Source organism: Macaca fascicularis, chromosome 4 (assembly GCF_037993035.2).
Source record: "Macaca fascicularis isolate 582-1 chromosome 4, T2T-MFA8v1.1".
Classification (NCBI taxonomy): Eukaryota; Metazoa; Chordata; class Mammalia; order Primates; family Cercopithecidae; genus Macaca; species Macaca fascicularis.
In genome coordinates this window covers 9,319,102-9,333,611 of record NC_088378.1, presented here as the reverse complement: position 1 = coordinate 9,333,611, position 14,510 = coordinate 9,319,102, and the positions used below count along the sequence as shown (strand labels likewise).

The 14,510-nt window shown below is 40.7% G+C and overlaps 1 protein-coding gene across 8 annotated transcripts in view; it reads right to left on the bottom strand.

The window, feature by feature from the left end:
* Positions 1 to 14,510, bottom strand: part of PRKN (parkin RBR E3 ubiquitin protein ligase) — a 1,364,839-nt gene that overhangs the window by 435,748 nt on the left and 914,581 nt on the right. The window lies entirely within an intron of this gene.

The following is a 14,510-nucleotide window of genomic DNA, read 5'->3' as shown; positions in this document are numbered from 1 at the left end:
CCAGGCATTGTAATATTTTAAATGAATGTTTTAAAAATTGAAATCTTTAAAACATTTTAAATATTTTTTTTCTACAAAGTATTTTAAGGGAATCAAAAAATTTAGGATGTATATAGTGATTTATTAGTAACCCCATAGCCATAATTAGAGAAAATTCAACAGTGAAATAACAGATTTTCAAAATTCTGCTATCCCACTTATTTTAAAGTAATATGTAATACAAAACAAAGAAAATAAAATTCCTTGGTAACTTAATTATAACCATATTATAATAATAGGACCTGAATTTCTCCACAATCAAAAGAAAAATTACTATTGCATCAAAGTAAAAATGTTGAACATTTTCTCACATTTTACTGGCAAATAAAAAAGTAGAATTTAGGGATAAAAGCTTATCCAACAGGGATTCTTCTACTGCAAGATTTTGTCCATTGTGCCATCTCGAAACCATCCAAATATTCAGTTTCTCAAAGGATGGTTATGGGATTACTAATAAATCAATATATGCAAGTCCTAAATTTTTTTATTCCCTCAAAATACTTCGTAGAAAAAAATCTTAAAAACCATGTATTTTTACCGGAAAATGAACCACACAAGTTTATGTCAAACAGGAGACAAGCTCAATATATGAATCTGAAATCAGCCCCAAGGTGATTTTAATAGCAAGAAAGTTATTGGAGTCTATTTAGATAATCCAATTTCCTATGTAATTATAACAAAATACAAAATAAACATGTTCATTCTATACCCAATCCTTAACACCTATAGGAGCTCTTCAAAAGCCCTTTTTCTAGAGAAAGTAATAATAATAATATAAAAGATAATTTCTTAACACCTAAAAGATTTTCAAAATTCTTCTCTCACTTACTTCAAAGCAATATGTAATACAAACAAAGAAAATAAAATTCCTTGGTATTTTAATGCCATGGGTGTGTAAGTAATCTGTCAACTTAATCCGAGCAAGGGCGCACCTAAAGGTATGGCTTCTCCTTTCCCCTCTTGGAACCTGTCCAAGTCCTTCATAATGCTTTCCTATTTCTAACCAAAGAGTTACTCGCATACAATGCTCAAGCACACACATACTTTTTTCACTTTGTGACCCTGTGAAGCTGCTGTATTTTGCCTTTTTCTCTCACAGCTGTTATGTGAAAAATATTCTCCATCTTGCTTTCAGCAACATGGTAGACTAAAACGTTTATAGACCTCCCAATCTGCTACTAACGCATGGAGAAAATATTAGAACATTTATGAAAATGTGCCTGTATATAACAAAGTTATAAAGAAAGCTTAGAAATGACCCTGTAGAGGAAACATAAAGAAAACGTATAGAGCCTAAATGGTCAGCCCATGAACCCCTGCCACAGTGGCCCAGAAAGTCACGGCTGCATGGTCTGCGGCCATCGGTGTAGCTTCTGCAGGCTTTTCCACTCCTGTTAGCAAAGTTCTCTCTCGCATGGATGGACAACAGCACACATTTACAGTTTTCTCCCTCAGTTTGAATATGATCCCAAATGACTCGTACCACCTAGACAATACACGGAACATCAATTGTCCTACTCTATTAATGACATCCTGCTGTTCGGAGAAGATTAACAAGAAACAAGCACTACATTGGCGGCTGTGGTGTGAAATCAACCCTGTGCAGCGACAGGAGCCATTAGGGACATTAGGGAAAGTTTAGAGGTCCAAGTCTTGGGGCCTGGAAGTACACACCTTCCAATGTAAATGGTCCATCTTACCCATCCCGCAACTGGGAGTGAAGCACAGACAGCTGCAGACGCAGTGGGTCCAACTGTATCTTCCTAGCGACACAGGAGGAGTCCTGCTGAAAACTAAGCCACGGCTGCACCAGGCCAACTCAACCTCCTTGAACTGAGAATGTCTACCTTGAATAAAAAATAGGAGAAGTGAGCACCAGGTAACAGTGGGTTACCAGATAGTGAGCAGTGAAGGGACTAGGGTCTGACACATAGAGGCATGGTCAGCACTGGGAGTGAGGACAGAGGCTCATGTAACTCCCTTGAAGAAACGCCACTGCCCAGACGCAGGTGTGGAATGCAACCTGGGAAGCTGGAATGTCGTGTGTGTTTCTGCATGTCCTCTTCAGAACAGAAAGAAATGTACAAGTTACAGGGCGTCAAAAATGATAAATGAGTCACTCAGGAATTCTGATTGTCTATTACTATCTATAAACAGTCAACTTGGATATACACCTATATACAGATATAGATAAATGATAGATACAGATATCAATAGATGAACATATGTGCTGAAATATACAGATGAAGATATAGAAAAATATACACATTGTTTTATACACACACACATACACAGATAATGGTATAAAGGTAGTGTATATGTGCACTTCACATAGAATTATCAGTCACCTGGAATTCTTGATATAGTTATGAGCTAAGATTGCTCATCTCTTATTAAGATATTCCTTGTAGTTGTGCAAAGTTATGTGAGGAATAAACATGACACCAATAAAAAGGTTATTATATTAATCAGTTGAGAAAAGGAGTAAAAATCTTTTCATGGCTAGAAGGTCTACATCATTAACTTCCTAAATGCTAAATCAAAGAGGAGGGGAAAGCTAGTGTTTACGGGCACCTACTTCGGGTTAGGTGGCTTGCTAGGAACTTCACAGACTTCCTTCATTTTATCCTCCTAAAACAAACTGCCCTTCCTCTACTGTCCATCCTGTTCTCTCCGCACATCCATCCCTTCCAGCTGGGAAGGTCCCTGCGTAGCCTAGAATTCTTCTAGCTCCTGTACACCTAGATGTGTGCTCTTTGCCATCTATTCTCACGGTAATACTCACCTTCATATTCAAAGCCAAATCCCAAAGTTCTAGGTCCAGTTCAAGACTAAAGATCTCCAAGAAACTTTCTCTGGAGCCTAACACCTCACTGCTTCTTCCCTTTTTCTTTACCTTTCTTCCATACTTAATTAAAAAGTTCATCCGTAATGTGCTTCAATACTGGCCTGACTTTTGTTTAAGGTGTTTCATATACTCCTACCTTAGCTATCAACATTAAATGAAAAGTCATGAAATGGTAGAGACCCTACTTGCTTAACCCTTTCATGACCCATGCCTCACCAAATACAGTGTTGAGCACCTGATAGTTTTGTAATCAAGAGTTATTGATTATTTTAGTGGACAAATGAATGGGTCACTGTTTTTGTAGTTTCTCATACTTTTATAATGTCTCTGCTCTCATTCACATGTTGTTCACTAAATTTCTTATTGAACATCTACTTTGACTAAAGTAGGCACTTAGTAAATACATGTGGACTATAGCACCCAGTGAATGGATAAATATCTTATACTTGGTTTACACAATCACAGGGCATGGTTGAGAGACACAAGATGCCCATGGAACAAGTATTACAAAGAAGTATCTGCAGTCCCCAAACTCTGGGAGCCTGAAAGTTAGGAAAAGAGAGAAGTATTGAGTCAGGATAGATCCATTAGGGAACCTGAATTGAATTTAAATAAATGGGAGGATTGATATTTGGTCACTGTAAAGAAATGTTGTTTCTAAGCAAGAAGGAATCACAGACATGCAAGTATGCTAGGAACAGAAGAGCAATCAGGTGGGCTGATCAAAACGATGTATCAGGAAAAGGGTGGGGGACAAGATGAAAAGGGTTGAGGACAGAGCAGATTCCGGCCAGGGATCGGGGTTGACTCTAGGAGACACATCTAGCATAAGGCCTCTAGATTGTGGGATTCACTGAAGGTTTCTGCTATGGTCTGAATGTTTGTTTCCCCTCAAAATTCATATGTTAAAATCCTTATCTCCAAAGTGATGGTATTAGAACATGGGGTCTTTAGAAAGTGAATGTTGTGAGAGAAGAGCCTTCATGAATAAAATTAGTGCCCTATTAAAGAGACCCTGGAAAGCTCCCACACACGTTCTACCATGTGAGGACACAGTGAGAAGCCACCAACTATGAACAGGGAAGGGGTGCTCTCACCAGACACTGGATCTGCCAGTGCTTTGATCTAGGACTTCTCAGCCTCCGGAATGGTGAGAAATGAATTCCTGTTGTTTATAAGCCACCCGTTTATGGGATTTTGTTATAGCAGCCAGAATGGACTAAGAGAGTTTTCAAACATGGGAGGGGAATGACGTTTTAGTAAGTTTAGCTCTGACAAAAGTATGGAGGGAAAGAAGCTGGAAGTAGTGAGAACTACTTGAGGTCATTTTGGTAATTTAGACATGAGTTACTAAGAACTGGACTATGATGTGCAAGTGGCTCTGGGAGTGGAAATGAGAAGAAGAATGGGTGACATTTCAGAGCAGGACCCACTAGGACTTATCCTCTCATGGGTCTTTTGTTCCTCCTGACATTCCTGTGTGCCCTTTGCTCTAATTATCTACATATAAATGTTAATTGATCAATCCAGAGATCATTTTACCCCAATGGGCCAGGTTAAAGAGCAGTAAATTAAAGGTTAAGTAAAGTTCTCAATCACATATAAAAAGACTTATAAATGCTTTTCTTGATATTGCCAAAGAGTTATTTATAACCAATGATTTCTCTGTTTTGATAAAAAGTGACCCTTTTTTGCAGAATATTTAAGCATAATTGAAGGAGTTTTAGTTACGAATAATGTGGCAAGTCATTCACATACATTAAAAAAGTAGAATATGGTTACACAGTGTTCCAAATATTTAAATTCTTATAAAGTTAGTATTCTAGCATCTACAAAAATAGCATGTGAGTTTTTATGTTTATCTAGTAAAATGTGCAATTTAATCTGCTGTCTACCTTGTTTGTTCTCTCTCATTTGCCCTCCTTCACACACTCTGGCAAAATCTGTCTGTTTCTCTTTCTCTCCATTTGCCTGATTCTTTCCCATGTGTACATCTTCATTTATACTCATTAACAGAGAGGCTGTGGATGAATTGTGACATATATTGAAAGCAATGTGCCAGATATTTCAAGCTATGTAAAGACGAGGAAGCAAATGTAAGCTCTCAAGGACATATAAATCCAGTAGAGTGGGCAGGAGAGGGAAACAAATAATTATAATACAGGGCAGAATATTTTAAGTGATGTTAGAGAGCTAGGATATATTGCCATGCTCACGCTCTGGGGTAAGCAGCCTTCAAGATGTTCTCCAGTGAGCCCCACCTCCTCTGTAGTTCCTCTCCACATTGAGTGGATTGACCCACGTGCAATAGGAAAAGTGCAGAAATGACCATGTGTGACTTTCAATAGTAGGTCAGAAAAGACACCGCAGCCTCTGCCTGTGCTCTTACAGATCACTAGCTCTGAGGAAAGTGAGCAGCCATGTTGGGAGGACACTCAAGCAGTACTATGGTGAAATCCATGTAGGAAGAAACTGGGGCCTCCTAACAACAGCCAGTATCTACTTGGCAGCAAGTTGGCAAGCCCTAGGATGACTGAAGCCCTGGCTGACATTTTGACTATAACTGCATGAGATACCCTGAGCAAGAACTATCCAGCTAACCTGCTCCCAAATTCCTGACCTGCTGAAACTGTGAAAGGCAACGTTTATTATTTTCTTCAGCCACTAAGTTATGGGGTACTTTGTGATTCAGCAATATCTAACTAATTCAGGTTCAGAGGAGGAAGAGGTCATATATAGGTTGAAGACCAGAAAAGAATTAATGAATGTAGTGGCATTTGAAAAAAGGGTCAGGATTCCAGTGCATAAAGATGTAGAAAACACCTGAGGTCAAGAGAAAAGAATGGAGTTGTGAAAGCACAGAGCAGAGAAAGAGAATGCTGAGTTATCTAGAGTGGCTGGTTTCTTCATTCTCCCCAGTGGAAAGGAAAGTTATTACATACATATGAAAAGCAGCAGTATCTGAAATGCAATGAAAAGCAGCACAAGTTAAAGTAAAAATATTACGTGGAACATCCTTGAGGAAATAAAAACAAAATTCCCTCACTTGAGGGAGAAAGTTCTGCAATTTAGCTAACACTTGACCCTTGAAAATTCACACATTGTTTCCACTGTTCTTAGTTTGTGCAACAGTAACAAGGAAGTTATGCCCCAGTTAGCAATCTTTCAAAGCTTTCTGAAAACTCCGCACATGGAGAACTATGACTCCTGGGCAATTAACACAGAATTTGATTAGATAAAAGTAATTAAAAGAGGAAAGTTACACCATTAAAAAACATGAATTTATCTTCTTAACAACTGCCACTTTAAGCCCCTTTTAGTTAGAGATGGCTTATAAACAATGAAGAAATAAATGACTGAAATCTCAGAGACCAAATGCATTTTAATTTCATCTATATTTGGCAAAATTACATACTAACTGCCAAAGTGCACTACTGACAAAGAAGTGACCAGCACAGTGCCTGCCCACAACCATGCCAGAGAGAGCATTTCAGCCCACGTGGGTCGTGGGAGTTCATTATTTGAGTTAGCCAAGTGAGCAATCCCTCACTGGAGAGGTGCCTGCTCCAAGATACTAATTGATAGACTCAACTTTTAGAAATTAAAATAAGCTTCAAGCAAGAGGTATTCAGGGACTGAACTCAGACAGGCACATTTCCCTAAGTAAACGCGTGGGAATATAAGGCAACAGAAAATGGATGGTGATTTGCTGGCCTAAAAAATAAATTAAAATTTTGTTGGCATATCAAAAAAAAAAAAAAAAAAAAAAGAAAGAAATTAAAATAAGCTTCAACAGTTGAATGACCTTCAAAATTCCTTCCAGCAGCCAAGTCTAAAATCCTGAAAGAAGTTCATGTGTCCACTGGCCTGCTTGGAATCAGAATGCTATTAAGGCACTGGCAGATACTGAATCAGCTCACGAACTACCCCTTCTGGTTTTTCTTGCCTCCTCTGCTCGTGTTCTCCCTGTTTCATCCAGTCCACTCTGCTGTATGGAAGAGGGTTTACTTTGGTTCTGTCAGCTTCTTTGCAGAAGTCCCATATTTCAGCATATACAACGTAGCCAAGGTAAAATTCATTTATGTCTATATTTTTGAATCACTTTTATTCAACCATTCTGCCAACACAGTGGACCGGCCACTAGATGCCAGGCACTGTCATGTCACCTCCTATAAAAGTGAACAAGAATGTTGCATCTTTTCAGGAGGTCACAGTCTATAGAGTTGAAGACACATAATTAATCATTCATAGTGTGGTGGTAAGCACTACCATAAGGATGAATTTAGAGACTACTTAGCCTATCTCTGGGGTTGAAGGAAGGGCTCCCAAGATAGCTCATGGCTCAGTGCATCCAGTCTATATAATGAGAAGAGGCTGAACAAACTAAATGACTTTTCCTGTTTATAAAGGTTTTTTAAACAAAATACTACATAAAGTAATATTGTAAATATGTCACAAAGGATTCTGAAAATACAAATTCTCCATCTCCTTTCCTAAAAGAGTTCCCTTTTCCTCTTAAATTCTCATCCAGTAAGTTGACATCCCATCTGGGGTCTCACATATTGTTAAATTCAAGAGAGTTTCTAACCTCGGGGTTTGTTTCCAAGTTGGACTCTGCTGCTGTCTGCCCTCGGCACTCTGCGGACCCTCCTGTCAGGCACGTTCCCTTTCACTCCTGGGCGACAACTTGATTTTGTGCATCTTGTGGCATTGGCTTGTGGCTACCTAGAACTTTTTTATTCAAAAGTTCCCTATCAAATTAATTATATTTCCACTGATAGGTTAACTCATTTTACTTACTATCATGAAAGGAAATAGAAAAGTTTCAAATAACGGCCACTTTTTCTGTTTCAGACATATTCTCTTCAATATATACCTGCTGAGGTTGAGAGCCTGCAACACAGGCGCTATAAAAATAATTGAGTAAAGAGTTAGGAGTGGCCACAGTGCAGTGTCCTCTGGAGCAATGGATTAGGTCTCACGAGTGTTGGCAGAGTCTGAATTCTCATGAGTGTCTCTCTGGCCAAGACCTAAATCAGCACCCAGGCTGTCTCCATCCCCTTTTCTCTCCCTCAACCCCCTGCCTGATCCCAGCAGCCCACCCCAGCAACACTGTTCTAAAGAGGTTTCCATCCTGACAGTTCTTGACTCCAAAATATGAACCAGTTTTTCAGTGCCTATGTATTAAGGCCTCAGGCTTTTTCTTCTGTCTTTTGGAGCCTCCATAAGCTGGATTTGCCCTGCGAAATGTCTTTCCATCTTTCCCATTCACGAATCCCTCTGTTTCTCTCAAGTCTGTCTCTTTGCTGCTTTTTTCCTTATGCTGCTATCCCTACAGGCAAGACTCCTCCTCTTAGTCCTTATTTCCCCCAAAACTTCAAGGTTCAGCTGAGGCACAACCTCTCCCATATGCTTTTTCAATAAAACTCCAGATAACATTGACGTGCTATTCACTGTCTAATTTCTTGTAATGTTTATATTTAGAAAGTATTGCTTTTATATTTAACTTAGTAGCTTATTACATGTCATTTGTATTATTGTTTTCTTTCTTTCTTTCTTGTTTTGTTTTTTTGTTTTTTGAGACAGGGTCTCGCTCTGTAGCTCAGGCTGGAGTGCAATGGTGTGATCTAGGCTCACTGCAGCCTCTGCCTCACAGCTTCAAGCAATTCTCATGCCTCAGTCTCCCAAGTAGCTGGGACTACAGGCACATGCTACCATGCCCGGCTAACCTTTCTATTTTTGGTACAGATGGTAGAGATGTTGGCCAGGCTAGTCTTGAACTCCTGACCTCAAGTGATCCGCCCACCTCAGCCTCCCAGAGTGCTGGGATTACAGGCATGAGCCACCAAGCCCCGCCTCATTCGTATTGTTTTCTACCTGCTTTATGAACCTGCACCAGGTCTCTCCAACCCAAATTCAACACATGCTAATTGGGAGGCTACTATGCACGGGTTCCTGTGCTAGACCTGAGAGGAGGATGCAGCTGTTGCTCTCAGGAAGTCTGTCTGATGATGAGAAAACTCAGTCAGGGACACCTTGGGAAAACTAATAAGAGGCAACTCAGTCCAATGTCGGTCAGGCAAAGGATATTTCCGGAAAGAAGGAAAATATAAACTAAGGCTGAGAAAGCAAAAATGAGTCAGCCGGACCAAGAAACTACAGGGAAGTGAGAAAACTGTGTGAAACACTTCAGATGGAGTAAAATTAGGTAAGATTAGGGAACCATGCTGTGTACAGTATTTTCATACTATCTTCTCAGGCTTTATTAAAGTCCCAAATTCCAGAAATTAAAAATTAGATTAAAATATAATGATAATGCTTCTACAAGTCACATACATAAGTCTGCGTTTTAGGTTTATATAATATCCCAAGTGTGATTGAACTGGGTTCTATTGTTTATGACATTTTGAGCCACTGACAATAAACTGGCTATGCAAAATAGAAATACAAAGCCACGGTTATAAGAGGGAATTAATGTATTATTAATTTTCTCCAGATGATTGCAATCCTGGAAGATATCCATTTGGCTTTAGTCTAATTTATGTATTGTATTTCTAAATATAATTACTGTTGACAGGTTGAACCCACACATAACCCATTAACTTTCCAAAGTGCTAAACTGAAAACATTACAATGTAACAACAGATATTAGAAATAAAAAAATAACTTCTGTTCTTTTTTAAAAGTAAGTTAAAAGCAAGATGTCAGTCCTATTTTGTAGTAATTTGTTAGAATGATTTGGTTTACCTAGCTTTCTTGCTGAGGCATTTATACTAGAAAACAGACACTGACGTGTAATTGTAAATAGTGGATAAATCATAATGAAAAAATTGTTGCATGTAAAAAGAAAAGAAACTAAAAATTCAAAAGGGTATTTGGCCCATGGGAGAAAAACGCAACTCATAAAAATTTGTCACAATACTTTCCTATCCCTCAATTAGTAGAATTATTTTTTTCAAGGATGCTCAAAATTATGTTTATAATAGTCCAAGTTCTTCAGACTCTAATTTCCGGTCACATTCTATTCAGACTGTCAATATGTATAGCTAAAAAAAGCTGAAGCCAGATTTAACATAAAATAGTTTCTGGGTCATACCATTTGCATAGAGCTGTTATGTGGCACTACTATTTAGCTGCTGGAGATGCCATCTGTAATACATACTAACTCATGCACATATCTTGTCTTTGTTTTTTCCTCTGTGCAAAACAGCTAGAAGCAGATAATGCCCAAATCCACTGCAAAAGCATTCTGCTAAATTGAGAAAGATATGAAGACAGATCTTGTTTGGATAAGAACCCCACTGTGAAATAAATTGTTCTGGTGTATCCCCAAATCTCATGACAGGAAGAATTAATGTGCTAAGAATCAGTCCAGTGGCCATAAATGTTAGAAGCTATTTAACATAAGAAATTATTTCAGACACAGAGTGGTGTTAAAAAGATACATCTCTTGCTGTTGACTCACCAAAACCCTCCACAAACAATTGTGTACTGGTTTTTCATTCATTCTTAAAATGAATGAATGTAATAGTATGCTGGGTCTTTTCTTTCTCTTTCTTTTCTTTCCTTCCTCCCTTCCCTTCCCTTCCCTTTCCTTCCTTTCCTTTCCTCTCTCTCTCCCTCACTCTCTCGCTCTCTTTCTTTCTTTCTTGACAGAGTCTCACTCTGTCACCCAGGCTAGAGTGCAGTGGCACCATCTTGGCTCTGCAACCTCCAGCTCACTGCAACCTCTGCCTCCTGGGTTCAAGTGATTCTTGTGCCTCAGCCCCCTGCATAACTGGGACTATAGGCGCACATCACCACATCTGGCTAATTTTTATATTTGTAGTAGACGAGGTTTTGCCATGTTGGCCAAGCTGGTCTCAAGCTCCTGACCTTAAGTGATCCGCCTGCCTCAGCCTCCCAAACTGCTGCGATTTAAAGGCAAGAGCTACTGTGCCTAGTGGGTCTTTTATTTCTTTTGTTAGAGAAATATTTAAAAATCAGGTTGTCTGAAGTAGAGTGGTTTGAAATGAAGAGCCTGCCTAAAAGGTTGTAGACATCTTAAAACAGTTCAACAATGAAAATGTCTCAACATGAGAAGGTACTGTGAAATTTCTAAGGTATCATTAGATGAATTCAGCATTAAAATATTGACATAATATATTTGTGGCATACAGTAGATAAAATTATTTTCTCAATTTAGTTGTTTTTGCTTGTTCTACATGTGTCCAGAAAAGCACTGTATACTATTATCCCAAAGTATTTTCCAAAATATAATAAAAATCAATATGGCATAACAGTGCAAATCAAAATGAATTCAGAGCCAGGCACAATGGCTCACGCCTGTAATCCTAGCACTTTTGGAGGCCAAGGTGGGTGGATCACGAGGTCAGGAGATCAAGACCATTCTGGCTAACATGCTGAAACCCTGTCTCTACTAAAACTACAAAAAATTAGCTGAGGGTGTGGTGGCACGCACCTGTAGTCCCAGATACTGGGGAGGCTAAGGCAGGAGAATCGCTTGAACTCAGGAGGTGGAGCTTGCAGTGAGCCGAGATTGCACCACTGCACTTCAGCCTGGGTGACAGAGGGAGACTCCTTCTCAAAACAAACAAACAACCAAACCAACCAAACAAAAAAATGAATTCAGGTGCAAACCCAAGATAAAGGAATTCATGCAAAGACGTGACTGTCTGCCCAGCACATGGGATGCAGTTGGTGGTTGAGGGAGGTTTGTAAAGAGCCCTAGGAGGGTGGTGTGAGCTGGCTGCAGCATCAGCTGGCCTCAGAATCCCATTTCTGTGAAATGAGGACCTGTGACTTGAGCAGGTTAGATCTCTAGAGACCTTCTGGATATAGAGGTATTGTCATCTTCAGTTTACATGATCACAACATTTCTTCTTTATTGAAAGTTTATAGGACTTAATCCTCACTGGAAAGCACATGCAAAGCCTATTCATATTTTAGATTTCAGCTTTCTTGTATTAATGTGTATGCTGCAAGCAAGGGTGAGAAACCGGAGATTTCTAGAGATTTTACTCCCTGGAAGACTTATGAGAGGGAGATCTTGATGTAGAGTATTCCAGGAAAATCAGAAAAGATGTTTTGGTGTTAAAAACAAAAGAGGCAACAAAATATTAATATATAGCTTTTAGTTTTAAAGCTCCTTTGTTCTTTTTTCAACAAAGTCAGCTGATCACCGGGGCCAGACACACCTACATGGAAGAAGAGCCTGTGCAGACAGAGGGCTGCACGGCCTCCGTGGGTCAGGCACCCCTCCACTGTGCTTGGGGCTCCCCCATACACTGCCCTCGCCCTTTTCACTACAGGTCCCCCGTGTACTCACCCACTGGCTTGAATGTCTATGTTCTCACCAGACTAGAAGCCAGAAATCTGGGATTTGGCCCTCAGACTGCTTTTGCCAATAAAGTTTTATTGGAAGCCAGTCATTTTACATATTACCCGTGGCATGGCTGCTTTTGTGCCACAATAGCAGCAATGACTAGCTGTGACAGGTTCTAGATGGGCCACCAAGCCTAAGCTACTTCCTATTTGGCCCTTATCAGGACATGTTTGCTTATTCCTGCTTGAGGCTACTGACTTCATAAACACAGGGCTATCTTTCTGTATTCCCAATGCCTGGCCTGTGGCTGATGTTTGGTCAATGTTTATGTTCTCAGTGACTGACTCAAGGAATGAATGACTATCAAAGAATAGGGACAAAAGCAAGGCAAACAACAATTTTTGCAGTGTCCAGAGGTCTGCAGTAGATGACTGGTTTTGAGCTAAGCCATTCAACTGCTGTTAAAGGCTGAAAACGCCATCTCCCGCCATCCTCCAGAGTTAGGCTTATTCGTTCAGAGAGCCGAGTCCAGTCTGGAGAGCACCCAATACTGGCAACTTCTACATAATGGAAAGGCAAAGGGACAAGGACTTTGAAGAGGGCACACAGGACAAAGAACACATTGACTCCCTTATTGAACAAAAATGTACTGCGTGCCTACTATGGACCAGGCACTTAGCATTCAGGATGTCATTGTCTCTTCAGTGATAGCAAGGAAATGCCATGGGATCATGTGATACTGCTGGTGTGCTGCCCATGCTGCGTGGCTGGGGAAGGCCTGGGGATGGGACGTTTGCGTTGCCATCTCAATGACAAGCCATGCACAGGTCTGGTGCAAGAGGGTTTGCAGGGAAGAAGCAGGTGGAAAGGCACTTAGGTAGGAATGCTGGGCATTTGCGAAGAATTAATCAGGGGGTTAGTGTTTTGGGGACACAGTGACCAAGGAGGCAGCAGAGCAAGATGAGGTCTGAGGAGATGAAGGAAGCCACACAGAGCCTTTAAGACATACTCAGGAATTCAGCGCTTCAACAATGGTAAGTCAGGACAAAATTTTAAGTAGGGATGCAACACAATGTCATTTACGTTTTAAAAATCACTCTAACTTGATGTAACGAATGGACTGGAGCAGGGCCAAAAAGGAAGGGAGATGCACAGACATGGTGAAAGCCATCCTGGAAAAAAAAGAGTGCCTTGGATCAAGCAGTGGAGAGGGAGAGGCAAGGACAGGTAGATAATATGTTTGGGGCGATCGAGCACTTGAGGTCTCCTGTCGAGCTTTGCTTTCCTACTACAATTTGCAGATTTCTCCCTTTTTAGGAAATCTCAAAATCATGCCCCAACATCCCTGGGATCATGGTTCTAAAAGTCACACCTTTCATATTACTTTAAATGGAAATGAAGCCTTTCTGGTTCTAAGCAAATTTAAAATATTTGCTTAGAGCCCAAATTCAACGATAATGAGCCCGGTCACAAAATACTACGTTAACACAGCTTTAAAACTATAGCTTCCTTTAAAAAAAAAAATCCACTGGACTGACTGATCCCCTCTACCATGCCCAGGGCTGGGCACAGAGCACTGGGCATAGGATGCATGGGCTCTGCTCCTACTGATGACCTGTTGTGGGCAGTGTCTGGCCCATGAAGCCCCGTGAGGCTGTGTGGGACCATAGCTAGTGTCTTCAACAGGGGAGTGACAGCATTGGGGGAGAAAAATGGGAGGTGTCAGATATTTAGGAAGTAAAATTGTCAAGATTCAGAGACTCATTAACTTGAGACAGAAAGGCGACTCCTTTCATTATGAATGCTTCTAATGTGCCATGTTTCCTGCTAAGTGCTTTCTCGGCATCACTATTTTAATCTACGGAATGATCACTGCTTCTGGAGGGCAGGGTCCGCTCCTGCGTTTTCTCTGCAATCTCATTGCCTAATGCTGGGCCGGTACCTAGGAGGGCTCCAAAAATAGTGGTTTAATGAATGCATGCATGGCTCCCCCATCCCTCCTATGACAACAACAGTGAAATCTCTACCATAGAGAAGGACACGGGAAGAATTGGAGGCCACACCCATTGTCCACAGCCCACCGGTGACGGAGCAGGCCCCAGAGCCAGCGCTGCGTGGGCCCCACTCACATTCCTCAATTCTGCATGCCGGACCCGGCCTCTGCGGATGCTGCGGACATTTGCTGACACAGGACAACGACTGGAGGAGCAGCAGGACTAGAAACTGACTCTTCTAGTTCTCGGCTTGCTGAGTTTGAGATGCCTTTGCGATGTCCCAGCGAAGATGTGCAGGAGTCAG